The sequence below is a fragment of the Muscardinus avellanarius genome (genome assembly GCF_963383645.1).
Source record: "Muscardinus avellanarius genome assembly, chromosome: 1".
NCBI classification, from domain to species: Eukaryota; Metazoa; Chordata; class Mammalia; order Rodentia; family Gliridae; genus Muscardinus; species Muscardinus avellanarius.
Window position 1 is genome coordinate 88011393 of NC_137786.1, and position 12758 is coordinate 88024150.

The following is a 12758-nucleotide window of genomic DNA, read 5'->3' on the forward strand; positions in this document are numbered from 1 at the left end:
TTAGCAAGAAATACAAGGAAATAGGCACAATGTTGTACAAAAGTGAATCAAATCATCATGTGCTGCTTGTACTGCCTTTTATAACCTATGAACTGCTTCATGAATTTGAATTTTTCTTTCTATTTTCTTTTCCACAAAGAGGAAAAAAGTGGTTTCAAAATTACAGTTCTATTTTCATTTTATCGTATGAAAATTCTCATTTTCAAGAATCTATTTTTGAATTTCCATTCTACTTGATTTTCTTGTTTATGTCAAGTCACTTTTATCTATTATTATATTTAATATTAAGAATCCTAACTCTTCTGTCACTCTTTTTAGGTTCATAGAATTAAAGTTATTAACAGTCATGTTGATTGGTTGATTGATATATCTTTTTAGGCTATATATATATATATATATATATATATATATATATATATATGTGTGTGTGTGTGTGTGTGTGTGTGTGTGTACTAGAGTTTCACATCATAATGTGGATCATGTTGACAATGGCACACTGGGTGTCTTTTCTAAGGGGGTGAAATCAGAGAACTACAGTAACATATACACCCATGTCCATAGCAGCACAATTCTAAGTATGAAAAATATCAAACCAACATAGGTGTCCATCAACAAATTAATGGCTTAGAGAATTATGGGAAATATACACAATGAAATTCTATTCAGCAATAAAGAAAAACAAAATCATGTCATTCATAAGAAAATGGAAAGACCTGGAGAACATTATGTTTAGTGAGAACAGACAAGCACAGAAAGAGAATGGACATATGTTTTTTCTAATATGCTCAAGCTAGAGAGTGTTTGGGATATCAGAGGGAATCCATTTAATGGAGAAGATCTTCAGCAGAGCCAGGGAGAAAGTGTAGGGAAAGACAGAGGCTGAGGTTAGTTAATGGAAAAACTACATGCAACTATGTGATGTGAATATCACATTGTTAACCTGGACACTCAATATCAGGAGGGAGGAAAATGGGGAAGTGGGGTGGAGGGGGAGGGCACCAAATACTTTGTGAATATATACTAAAAGTGGTTTTAATAGCTAATCACCCATAAAAGTACACTGAACTCTAACTGATGAAACTTAACCAAAATAAAAGACTTTCTCAGCGAGGGCTTGTAGTTTGTGATATTTACTAAGATAGAATTGCTAGTTGAAAACAGGAAGAATTAAGACTGAAGATTTTTCTTTGGAACTCTGTTGTAATGTTGGGAAGATTGTTACAAACTCCCTTTTGCATAAAATAACCCACTTGGTATCTGAAAAGAGTTCTGGTCCTTTGGGTGCAAGTTAGTGAGACCCTGTTAAAAAATAAAGAATAAAAAAGAATAAAAAATCAGGCTGGGGATGTAGCATTGTGGTATAAAGACCCTGAGTTCAATCTCCAGCACCACACAAACACACACACACACAAAGAAGCACATATCCTACTCTTTATAAACATCACTGTGAATCTACACATTGACTTCCTGCCTTGTTTTAATCCTGGTAACACTTGTGCATTTTCAACTCTGTCATATTATGTTTATCTCATAATTTTACCGAAACTATAAAACATATATATGAGAAAATTCAGGACTAAGTTTTGTGGAATATTATGAGCATTTCTCATCTCATTGCTGGGAACATTTGCTTATAAACTTTAAGGCATTTTTGGCATTACATTAATATTTTTATTTTCAATACAAGGAAATGAACCCAGGGACATTCTACCTTTGAGTCACAACCTCAGCCCTATTTTTTTGTTGTTGTTGTTTTTGTTTTTTGAAACAGGGTCTCACTAAGTTGGAGAAGGCCTCACTAAGTAATTGAGGCTGGCCACAAAGCTGTGATACCCCCAACTCAGTATCCCAAGTACTGAGATTACAAATGTGTGCCCCCATGCCCAGCTTGATCATCTTGAGTCTGAGTTGTCCCTTCTTTTTGAATTGCCAGTTTTAGCTTACAAAATAATTATTCATTTGGTTCTTTACACTGAAAATCTGAATATGATTCTCTAGTGCTCCATTTTCCACACCAGGGACATAGGATTAATAAGTTTGCCATTTTAACTAAATTAAATACTTTTTTCAATGTATCCTATAATCTTTATATCCAAATATTATTATTACATTTTTTAACAAAATTTTTATTGAACATAAATGGTATACATTTAAACTATATTTGGTATTCTCTCTCCCCGCCCCAATTTTCCCTTCCCCCCTCCCACCAATGGTTGTCCAGGTTAACCATGTCATATTCATAATTTTACACATGTTCAGATGTAGAACCTCATTAATCAAGATCAGCCTTCCTCCTCCCCTATCTTTCCATTCAAACTTTGCTGATATTTCCCCTCCATTATCTGGAGTCCCACTGGTATCCTCTGTGTTTCCTGGTTTGGGCATATTAGAGGAAACATATGTACCTTCTCCTTCTGTGCTTGGCTGATCTCACTTAACATAATGTTCTCCAGGGCTTTCCATCTTCTTGCAAATGATATAATTTTGTTCTTCTTTGTGGCTGAATAGAATTCCATTGTGTGCATTTCCCACAGTTTTGCTATCCATTCATCTGTTGATGGAGATCTGGGTTGGTTCCATATTTTGGCTATTACAAATTGTGCTGCTATGAACATAGGTATGCATATGTTGCTATATTTCTCTGAATTCAACCCCTTTGGAAAGATACCCAGGAGTGGTAGAGCTGGGTCATATGGTGGATCTATTCCCAGTTTTCTTATGAATCTCCACACAGATCTCCAAAGTGGCTGAAATAGTTTGCACTCCCACCAACAGTGTAAAAGAGTTCCTCTTTCCCCACATCCTCGCCAGCATTTGTTATTTGATTTCTTTATGCTTGCACTCTGACTGGGGTTAGAGGGAATCTCAGTGTAGTTTTGATTTGCATCTCCCTGATGGCCAGTGATGAAGAACATCTTTTCATGAATCTATTGGCCCTTTGTATCTCTTCTTTTGTGAAGTGTCTGTTTAGTTCAGTTGCACATTTCTTGATTGGGTTGTTTGTTTTGCTAGTGTCGATTCTTTTGAGCTCTTTGTATATTCTGGATATTAGCCCCCTATCAGAGTGGTGGCTGGTAAAGATCTTTTCCCATTCTGTAGGCTTCCTCTTTAGGTTACTGATGGTTTCCTTAAATGAGAGGAAACTTTTTAGTTTGATGCTATCCCACTTATTAATACTTGTTTTAATTTCCTGAGCTTTGGAGGTTTTGTTGAGAAAGTTACTGCCTGTGCCAATGTGTTGTAGTGTTGAGCCTATGCTCTCCTCTAATAACTTCACAGACTCAGGTCTAATTTCCAAGTCTTTGATCCATCTCGAGTTGATTCCTGTGCATGGTGAGATATAGGGGTTTAGTTCCATCTTTCTACAAATGGATAGCCAGTTCTTCCAGCACCATTTGTTGAAAAGGCTGTCTTTTCTCCAGCTTATGAGTTTGTCCCCTTTGTCAAAGATTAATTGACTAAAGATATGTGGATCTGTATCATCTATTCTAATCCACTGGTCAGTATATCTGATATTGTGCCAGTACCATGCTGTTTTTACTACTATTGCTCTATAGTACAATTTGAAATCTGGGATTGTAATGCCTCCTGCATGTTTCTTATTGCTGAGTATTGCTTTGGCTATTCTGGATCTTTTTTTTTCTCCATATAATGTTCATGATTGATTTTTCTAGGTCTCTGAAGAATGTTGCTGGTATTTTAATGGGAATTGCATTGAATCTATAGATCAGTTTTGGCAGAATGGCCATTTTGATATTTATTCTGCCTATCCATGAGCACGGGAGGTCTTTCCATCTTCCAAGGTCTTCTTCAATTTCTTTCTTTAATGTTTTATAGTTTTTGTTGTAGAGGTTTTTTACATCTTTGGTTAGTTTTATTCCTAGGTATTTTATTGGTTTTGAGGTTATAGTGAATGGAATTATTTTCTTTGTTTCTTTCATTGTGAATTCATTGTTGGTGAATAGAAAAGCCACTGATTTCTTTAGATTGATTTTGTATCTGTGACTTTGCTGAATTTGTCGATCAGTTCCAGAAGCCTTTTGGTTGAGTTTTTTGGGTCTTCCAGATAAAGGATCATGTCATCTGTGAATAAGGATAATTTTAATTCCTCTTTTCCTATGTGGATTCTTTTGATTTCCTTCTCTTGTCCTATTGCTGTAGCAAGGGTCTCAAGGACTATATTGAACAAGAGTGGTGATAGTGGGCATCCTTGTCTTGTTCCTGATTTTAGCGGAATTTCTTGCAGTTTTTTCCCCATTCAATATAATGTTGGCTTTGGGTTTATAGTATATTGCCTGAATGATGTTGATGTCTATTAGGTCCATTTGGTTTATGGTTTTCTTTAGTTCTAAGGAGTCTTTACTCATCTTTTGCCTTGAAGATCGATCCAGTGGTATGAGTGGCATATTAAAGTCTCCCAGAATTATTGTATTTGGGTCTATTTGGGATCTGATGTCCAGAAGGGTTTATTTTATAAATGTGATTGCACCCCACATTTGGGGCATAAATATTTACTATCATTATATCTTCTTGGTTTATTTTTCCTTTTAATAAAAGGAAGTGCCCTGATTTGTCTCTTCTGATGTGTTTTAGTTTAAAGTCTGTTTTGTTGGATATCAGCATTACTACCCTTGCCCATTTTTGGTCTCCAGTAGCATGGTATATCTTTTACCATCCTTTCACTTTCAGTCTGTGAATGTCTTTGGCAATAAGATGAGTTTCTTGCAGACAACATATATTTGGATTATGTTTTTTAATTCACTTTGATGTTAAGAGATATTATTGAAATATAATTTTTATTTTCTGCCATTTTATGTTCTCTCTACTATTGGGTAGTTTTGTCTTTCTTCTTTACTTAAATGGACCACTTATTAACTTCCTCTTTTCTCTGGTTCTGAAGTCTGCTTCTTTTTTCTTCTTTATGGTTTATTTCTTTAAGAATTTTCTCTAGTGTTGGCTTTGCATTCATGAATTTTTTAAGATTCTGTTTATCCTGAAATACTTTTGTTTCCCCATTGATTTTGAATAGTAATTTTGCTGGATAGAGTAGTTTTGGTTGGAAGTCATTTTCTTCTAGGGTTTGAATCATGTTGTACCAGTCTCTCCTAGCATTCCTGAGCTGGGTTGTATAGTCTGGGGTGATTCTTATTGTTTTGCCTCTATATGTCACCCGTCCTTTTGTTCTCACTGCTTTTAAGATTCCTTCCTTGGCCTCTATGTTGGTCATTTTGGTTATTATGTGGCATGGAATGGTCTTTTTGGTCCTGTCTCAGTGGAGTTCTGTATGCCTCCTGGACATGAAGATCCAAATCTCTTTCCATGTTTGGATAATTCTCTGGAATTATTTCTTTGAAGAGATTATGGATGCCCTTGGTCTGTACCTCTATCCCTTCTTCAATGCCTATTATCCATAAGTTAGGACACTTCATATTATCCCATATTTGCTGGATGTTTAGGTTTTGTTGCTGTAAAGATTTCTGTATATCACTGACCGTGTTTTCAGTTTTGGATGTACTGCCTTCTAACATTGATATTCTGTTTTCCATTTCATCTAATCTTCCAGAATTTCTTTCTATTGCTGTCTTCATTTCACTTATTGATTCTTTCATTTCATTCCAGATGTCTTTCTGATTTTTTCTTAGTGTTTCCAATGCATCTTCAATCTCCTCTAGACTTGTTTTGAATCTTTTGATCATATTGTAAATCAAGACTTGGAACTCCCCTTCTTGCATTTCTTGTAGGTCAGTATTCGTGACTTCTTTTGTTTCTCCACTATTCCTAGTTCTCATATTTTCAATGTTCTCAGGCCTGTTTTTCTGTTGTCTTCCCATTGATTGTAGGTATTGTGTATAGTCCAGTCTTATTAGTATGGATTTAGAAGAGTTAACAGGTAAAGAGTACTTTTTTTGAGTGGTGAGGGTTGGGTGATGGTAGAGTAGCAGGGATCAGCAGTCAGGAACCATGAATACCTAAATTTTGTTTCTCTGCTTCACAAAATGACAATAAACAGTAACTTGCTGCTGCCACCAAAGGCAATATGGCACCGCTGCCATACCCTCCACCATGAGGCTGGCTTATTTCTTTTCTGATTTTGAGCTCCACTCTGAGTCCATGGCGAGGGGGGGGGTTGCTGAGCTCGGCCCCTGGGAGCTTTAGACGCTCCTAGAACCGAAAAACCTGCTGAATTACACCCCGTGTGCTGCAGCTGTTCACCTCAGCTCGCTGTCTGCCCCTCCTCTCTGGAGCCTGGTGGCTGGTTGAGTGCGCTGGTCTGGAGTCATCTGGCAAATTATCCGCTGCCAGCAGCAGTATGGTGCTGCTGCTGCATCCAGGCCATGAGGCTGGCATATCTTCTCTCTGGGTCTGAGTTCCATTCTGAGTCTTCCTCCTCTCTGGAGCCTGGCGCTGCGAGGAATGATGGCGCCAGCTTTGTGGCTTCGCCACCGCTGGAATGCAGGCTGGTTTCCTCTCTGGCATCTGGCTGTTCTTCTAACCTTCCTTCTCTCTGTCCCTTGTACGTGCAGTTTTTATTTCTCTGCTGGTGGTGTTTTCTGGCCATGAAAAGCATTGATTTTGTAGTAATAAAAATCGATTGTTAGCGGGATTCATAAACACCCCATTACTCAGTCGCCTTCCCGGAAGTCCTACTATTACATTTTAAATAATTTTTTAATCCAGTTTTCTCCCTTAGCTCTATTCCCCACATTATCTCCAAAGCAATCTAAAATTAGTGTCTAGTTATTTTTACTCAAGGTATTAACTTTTTCAGTGGCTACCAGCTGTATACACAGAGTGACAAGATTCTAAATAACATGGCAAAAATGATTTTCTATGGTCAAACCCTTATATCTCAGATCTCCAAAGTTCTAGATAAATTTTTCTTTTGTTTTTGCTTTTGTAGTGGCACTGGGGATTTAACCCAGTGACATTCTATATCCTAGAAATACCCTTTATTCTTTATTTTGAAACAGAATCTCACTAAGTTTTAGAGAGCTTCACTAAGTAGCTGAGACTCTCCATGAACCTTGATCCTCCTGTCTCAGCATCTCAAGTACTGGTATTATAGTGGTGTGCTACCACACCCAGATTCTTGCTAACTTCTTGAAAAAAAATTTTGATCAATAATTCTGTTTCTAGAATTAAAAAATGTAACTTTTTTCCAATATTCAGAAACAACACATGAATAAAAATAAAAAAAGTTGGTTCTACATAAAATAACAATTAACTTATGTACTGAAATTCTAAAGGTTATTATATTTTAAGGTTGATGACACTGATGTTTATCAAATAGTCTAATTGGCAAATCTAACTGAACAATCGAGAAATACCTATAATTAGTGAATCACACCTGTGTATACTCACACCTGTGTTGTAGTGAAGAATTTTCTTGTTAATGAATGTTCCACGTGTGTTAAGTAAATACATTCAGCTGTGCTTTAAAATTAAATTTGTTTTGTAACTGATATTTTAAAAATTAAAAATTGTACCTATATAGGCAGTACTATGCGCACCCTTAGTTTAAGGTTAGAGTTAACTAAATGTATCTTCTATCCACTTTATCCAACTTAAATAGTGAAAATAGAATTAAACATATTCATAAATTTAGACAAAGTAAAAATTTTCCCTCTGCAATGTAACATTTTTCCACATTGCTACCATTGAAACAGAGTCAATGGTTTAATAATCTAAAATATTTTAAAACTCAACTTTTTATTAAAAGAATAATGATTATAAATAAAATATTCTTACTTGAATGTAATCAGCTTGAGTGGCACAATACAAAAACTAGAAAAAATAGTTGCACAAAATATAAAAGAAAAAAATAATGGTAATGAGTGGCAATTCATATTACATTTCCCAGGTCTGGCATCTATAAAATCATTGTCCTCATCCGCAGTGGTTAATCCAGATTTAATACAGGAACAATGGTAATATGCCTATGAAATATGAAGTTGAAAAACAATGCCTCAGCAATATAGCCATGAAACAAAACCTCATACTACAGAATAAAAAGTAAATCCATAACTCTAGGGAGATTTGTCAGTTCTACCAATTAATTTCTATATGATAAACCTGCAATTTATCTGGTTTTGGTGGTACATGCTGTGATCCTAGTACTTGGGAGCCTGACGGCCTCGGCAAGTAGTGGGACTTTCACCAACCTAGAGACACTCTGATTCCAAATAAATATATTCAGGTTGCAGGTGTAGGTCGAAGGTAGAATGCCTCTGGGTTTAATCCCCAGTAAACCCCCCCCCCACACACACACACACAAAAAAACTACCATTCATTATTTAGAAATGACACAATAATGATAAATCTAAGGTTTATTGCCTGAAAAAGAATTTATGTGTTATTGTTAAAGAATTCTAGACCAATATATTCAGTGTTATTAAAGAGTAATGTATCATTTATTGTTATTTTTATTTATTTCTAATTTTTGCTTTGATGTTAATTCTATGTTTTAATGAGATTTATTCTTTTTTAAGCTCTCTTGGTTTTTTTTTTTTTTTTTAACTATTCTGCTTTGGGAATTAGGTGGACATTCAAATGCTGGAGGCATTCAGTAGAGGAATAGCCGGGCGTGGTGGCGCACGATTGTAATCCCAGCTTTCAGGAGGCTGAGACCTGGAGGATCACGGTTTGTGGACAGCCTCAGCTACTTAGTGAGGCCCTCTGAAATTCAGTGAGACCTGGTTTCAAGATAAAGAATAAAAAAATATGGCAGGTGGTGTAGCTCAGAAGCCAAATGCCCCTGGGTTCCATCCCCAGACCCGCAAAAAAAAAAAAAAAAAAAAAAAAAAAAGACAAGAATATAACAGTAGGAAGAGGAGGATCTCCTCCTTTTACTTTTCTTCGTCGTCCTCCTCCTCTTTTCCTTCATTTTCTTCTGTGTGTAGGAATCCTTTAAATATCTTCTGCAATTCTGGTTTAGTTGAATTCCTTTAGTCTAGGCTTATTTATTTATTTATTTATTTTGGTACTGGGGTTCCTGGAAGCCCTTTTACCTCCAGGCTACATTCCCAGACCTATTTTTTTAATATTTTTTATTTGGAAATAGGGTCTCTTAAGGCAGCGAGGCTGGCTTCGAACCAGCATGATCCTCTGTCTCTGCCTCCCAAGAGCGGGGATTACAAGCATGCGCCACCACGCTGGGCAAGTCTAGGCTTATTTAAAATTTTTTTTTTTTTTTTTTTTTTTTTTTAATTCTGAAGGATAGCTTTCCAATCTTGGTTTGTAGTTATTTTCTTTCAGGGCCTTCCTGGACTTGAGGTGTCTGCTAAGTAATTACCTGTTATATCATAAACTGGGAATGGTGGTGCCCACCTGTAATCTCAGTACCTGGCCGGCTTAGACAGGAAGAGTGCAGGTTTGATGACAGTCCGAACAAGTAGTGAGATTCTCATCAACCCAACAGAGCCCTGTTTAAAAATTAAAAAAAAAAAAAATAGAGCTTGGGATTGAGCTTCCAGGTAGAATACCCCTGGGTTAAATCCCCAGTAAACACACACACACACACACACACACACACACACACACACACACAATTAGCTGTTACCATGATTGGTTTTCCTATGTATGTGACCTGATGTTTCTCTCTTGAGATTTTTGTATTTTTTCTTGGTTTTGGGTTTTAGTCTCTTAATTGTAATATGTTGTAGAGAAGCTCTGTTAATATTCTTGTCTTGAGCTTTGAATGCCTCCAGCTTCTGGATGTCCACCTAATTCCCATGTTTCAGGAAATTTTCTGTTATTATTGCAATGAATTTATTATCAATGCCACCTGTTTAATGCCTATGAACCTTAACTGCAATACCAATGGTAACTTAAGAGCAAACCAATTATTATTTATTTATTATTTATATATTCATTCATTTATTTATTTATTTAGTGGTACTGGGGTTCCTGGAAACCCTTCTACCTCCGGGCTACACTCCCAGATCTATTTTTATACTTTTTTATTTGGAAACAGGGTCTCTTAAGCCAGCGCGTCTGGCTTCAAACCTGCACGATTCTCCTGTCTCCACCTCCCAAGCACGGGGGATTACAAGCGTGCCCCCACTACGCCTGGCTACCAACATATATTTAAAAAGACATACTAATAATATCTACAATTTTACTCACCAATTAGAAAAGTAGATAAGAAATAAATATAGAAGAGGTAGAAAAGCATTAATCATACTTAATTATATTGGAAAAAGTGGGGAAAAGAACAAAGAGTAGGAGAGTATTGCTAATGCAACAACAATTCTACATTGTTTATCCCATGCTAAGGTGTGTGAAATAGAAACATTCTTGTTAGGGTTTATTTATTTATTTATTTATTTATTTATTTATTGGTGGTACTGGGGTTCCTGGAAGCCCTCTTACTTCGGGGCTACACTCCCAGACCTATTTTATATTTTTTATTTGGAAACAGGGTCACTTAAGCCAGCAAGGCTGGCTTCAAACAAGCACAATCCTCCTGTCTCTGCCTCCCAAGCGCAAGGATTACAAGCCTGCGCCACCACACCCGGCAACAGTTTTGTTTTAGAATCTCTCAATTATAGTAAGGTATCGTGGAACACACATATAATTTCAGTACTTGGGAGGATGAGACAAGAGGATCATAGGTTCGAGGCCAGCCTCAGAGATTTAGTGGGGCCCTCTGAAACTTAGTGACACCTTGTTAGAAAATTAAGGAGAAAAAAAAAAGGCTGGGGGTGTAGCTCAGAGGCAGGATGCCCCTGGATTCATTCCCCAGTAATATACAACACACACACATACACACACACACACACACACACACACACACACACAAAAAAAAAATCCTTAAAATGTGAGGGTATCTGTAGGACAAGTTGATATACTATTTATTCTCAGCTTTGACCCGAGCTAGTCAAACTTACGAGGGGCCTGTGCATGCTGAGCTCTGCACTTTCCTGCCTGCCCCCAAGTGTTGAGTGTCATCCATTTCAGAGCAATATTTGTCCTGAATATCAGTGTGTTCTTGTATCCAGGAATAGAGTGTGGTTCTGGCAGGAACTGTTGTCCAACAGCTCTCAGCCCTTCACTTGACATACAATCCAGATTGCACCACAGTTCTCTTTCAGATAGCCTCCATCTCTGTGCAGCAGGAGTCTTTGAGAAGCTTCTCAGTCAGTAGATTCTATAGACATCTGAGCATGAGAGGAAATGGCTGAGCCTGTGATGGATGCTGGAAAGTGGTATCTTTTAATCAGACCCAAATCCAACACACTCAGCTCCTTGTCAGACTTGCTCCTTATTACAGAGTTCAGACCATCAGTGTCAAATTCAAGTGCCTGTTTTTTTTTTTTTTTTTTTTCTGTTGCCCTGCAGACCCACACGTCAGCAGCTCCATCTCCCAGTGCCTCACAGAGCTCCCCACAGTCTGTACCACAGTTTCACTCCTGAGCTCAGACTGACTCACATCTTGGGCACCCACCAGTTCAGTGAGAAGTCAAGCACAGGTGGCCACTGGGTCTAGGGTACACACACACAAAAAAAAAAGAAAATGAAGAAAAAGACAAAAAATAGAGAGAGAGAAAAACAAAGCATGACTGCAAGTTTTTCAAATTTCTGGTGCAGAAATTTAAATAATGAAGCTCTTCAAGGTGCCGTTCCTTCCAATGAATCTGCTTGGCAAGGCCGCCTTCTCCCAAATAGCTCATCCTACAGTATCTGGGCTCCTTTCTCCTCAGCTTTTGGGTGTGTTTGTTTTTATTTTGGCCAGTAGATCCTGCTTTTCTGAATTTCACTGGGAAATTTTCTTTCAGTTTGTTAGAGGGGAAATTCTTCTTCCCCCATCAAGCCACCATGTGCCCAAGACAGGTGAAGTCTATTCCTTTCATTACTTGTATAATTTTTTTAAGTGTGTGGCATGGGAGAATGAACCCAGGGTTATTGTACCTCTGAGAAGCTACACCCCCAGTCCTTTTTACTTTTTGTTTTGAAACAGGGTCTCATTAGGTGGATGAGAGTCTCACTATGCTTCTGAGGCTATCCTTGAACCTGCTATCCTGCTGTCTCAAGCTCCCAAGTACTGGGATGAGAGGAGTGTGCTATCACACCTGGCTTTTGTGTTTTATTCTAAAAACTGAAAATGTGAGCTTTTCCTGGTTCCTATCTCTTTTAATGTGCCTTCTGGCACCCTTCCTACGTCATTGTTCAGCCACAGAATTAATGTTTTGATTCAGTCCTGGAGAGCAGTTACTATACAAAGGGGAAATAAAGCAAGTACCAAGATAAACTATAAATGTGGAAGATGACATGTTCTCTTGGATTATTTTTTTCACCTTTGCTAATGCCATAGGTAGATGACAGTCACTCACTACTTTTAAGTGCATAAAATTGGGATGATGGATGCCTGCAATCCCAGTACTTGGGTGGCTAAAAGAGGAGGATTGCAGGTTCAAAGCCAGATATAGCAACTTAGGAAGGCTTTCAACAACTTAGTAAGACCTTCTTTCAAAAGAAAAATTAAAATGGGTTGAGGTATAATGAGAATGCTTCTGGATCCAATCCTCAGTATCATGACTATCACCACACACACAAAAAAAAATTGAGATAATGTGATATATTGAGACACATTTTATTTTTATGCTTTTATTGGTTTATTATAGTCTCACATTGTAATATAGTTCATAATGATGGTATCATATAAACACATAGCACTTGGTGAGCTTCCCCTGTCCCCAGCTCCCTCCTCTCTCCCTGTCTTCCCCTTACAGGGTCACAGAGTATTGAGATTGGCACTG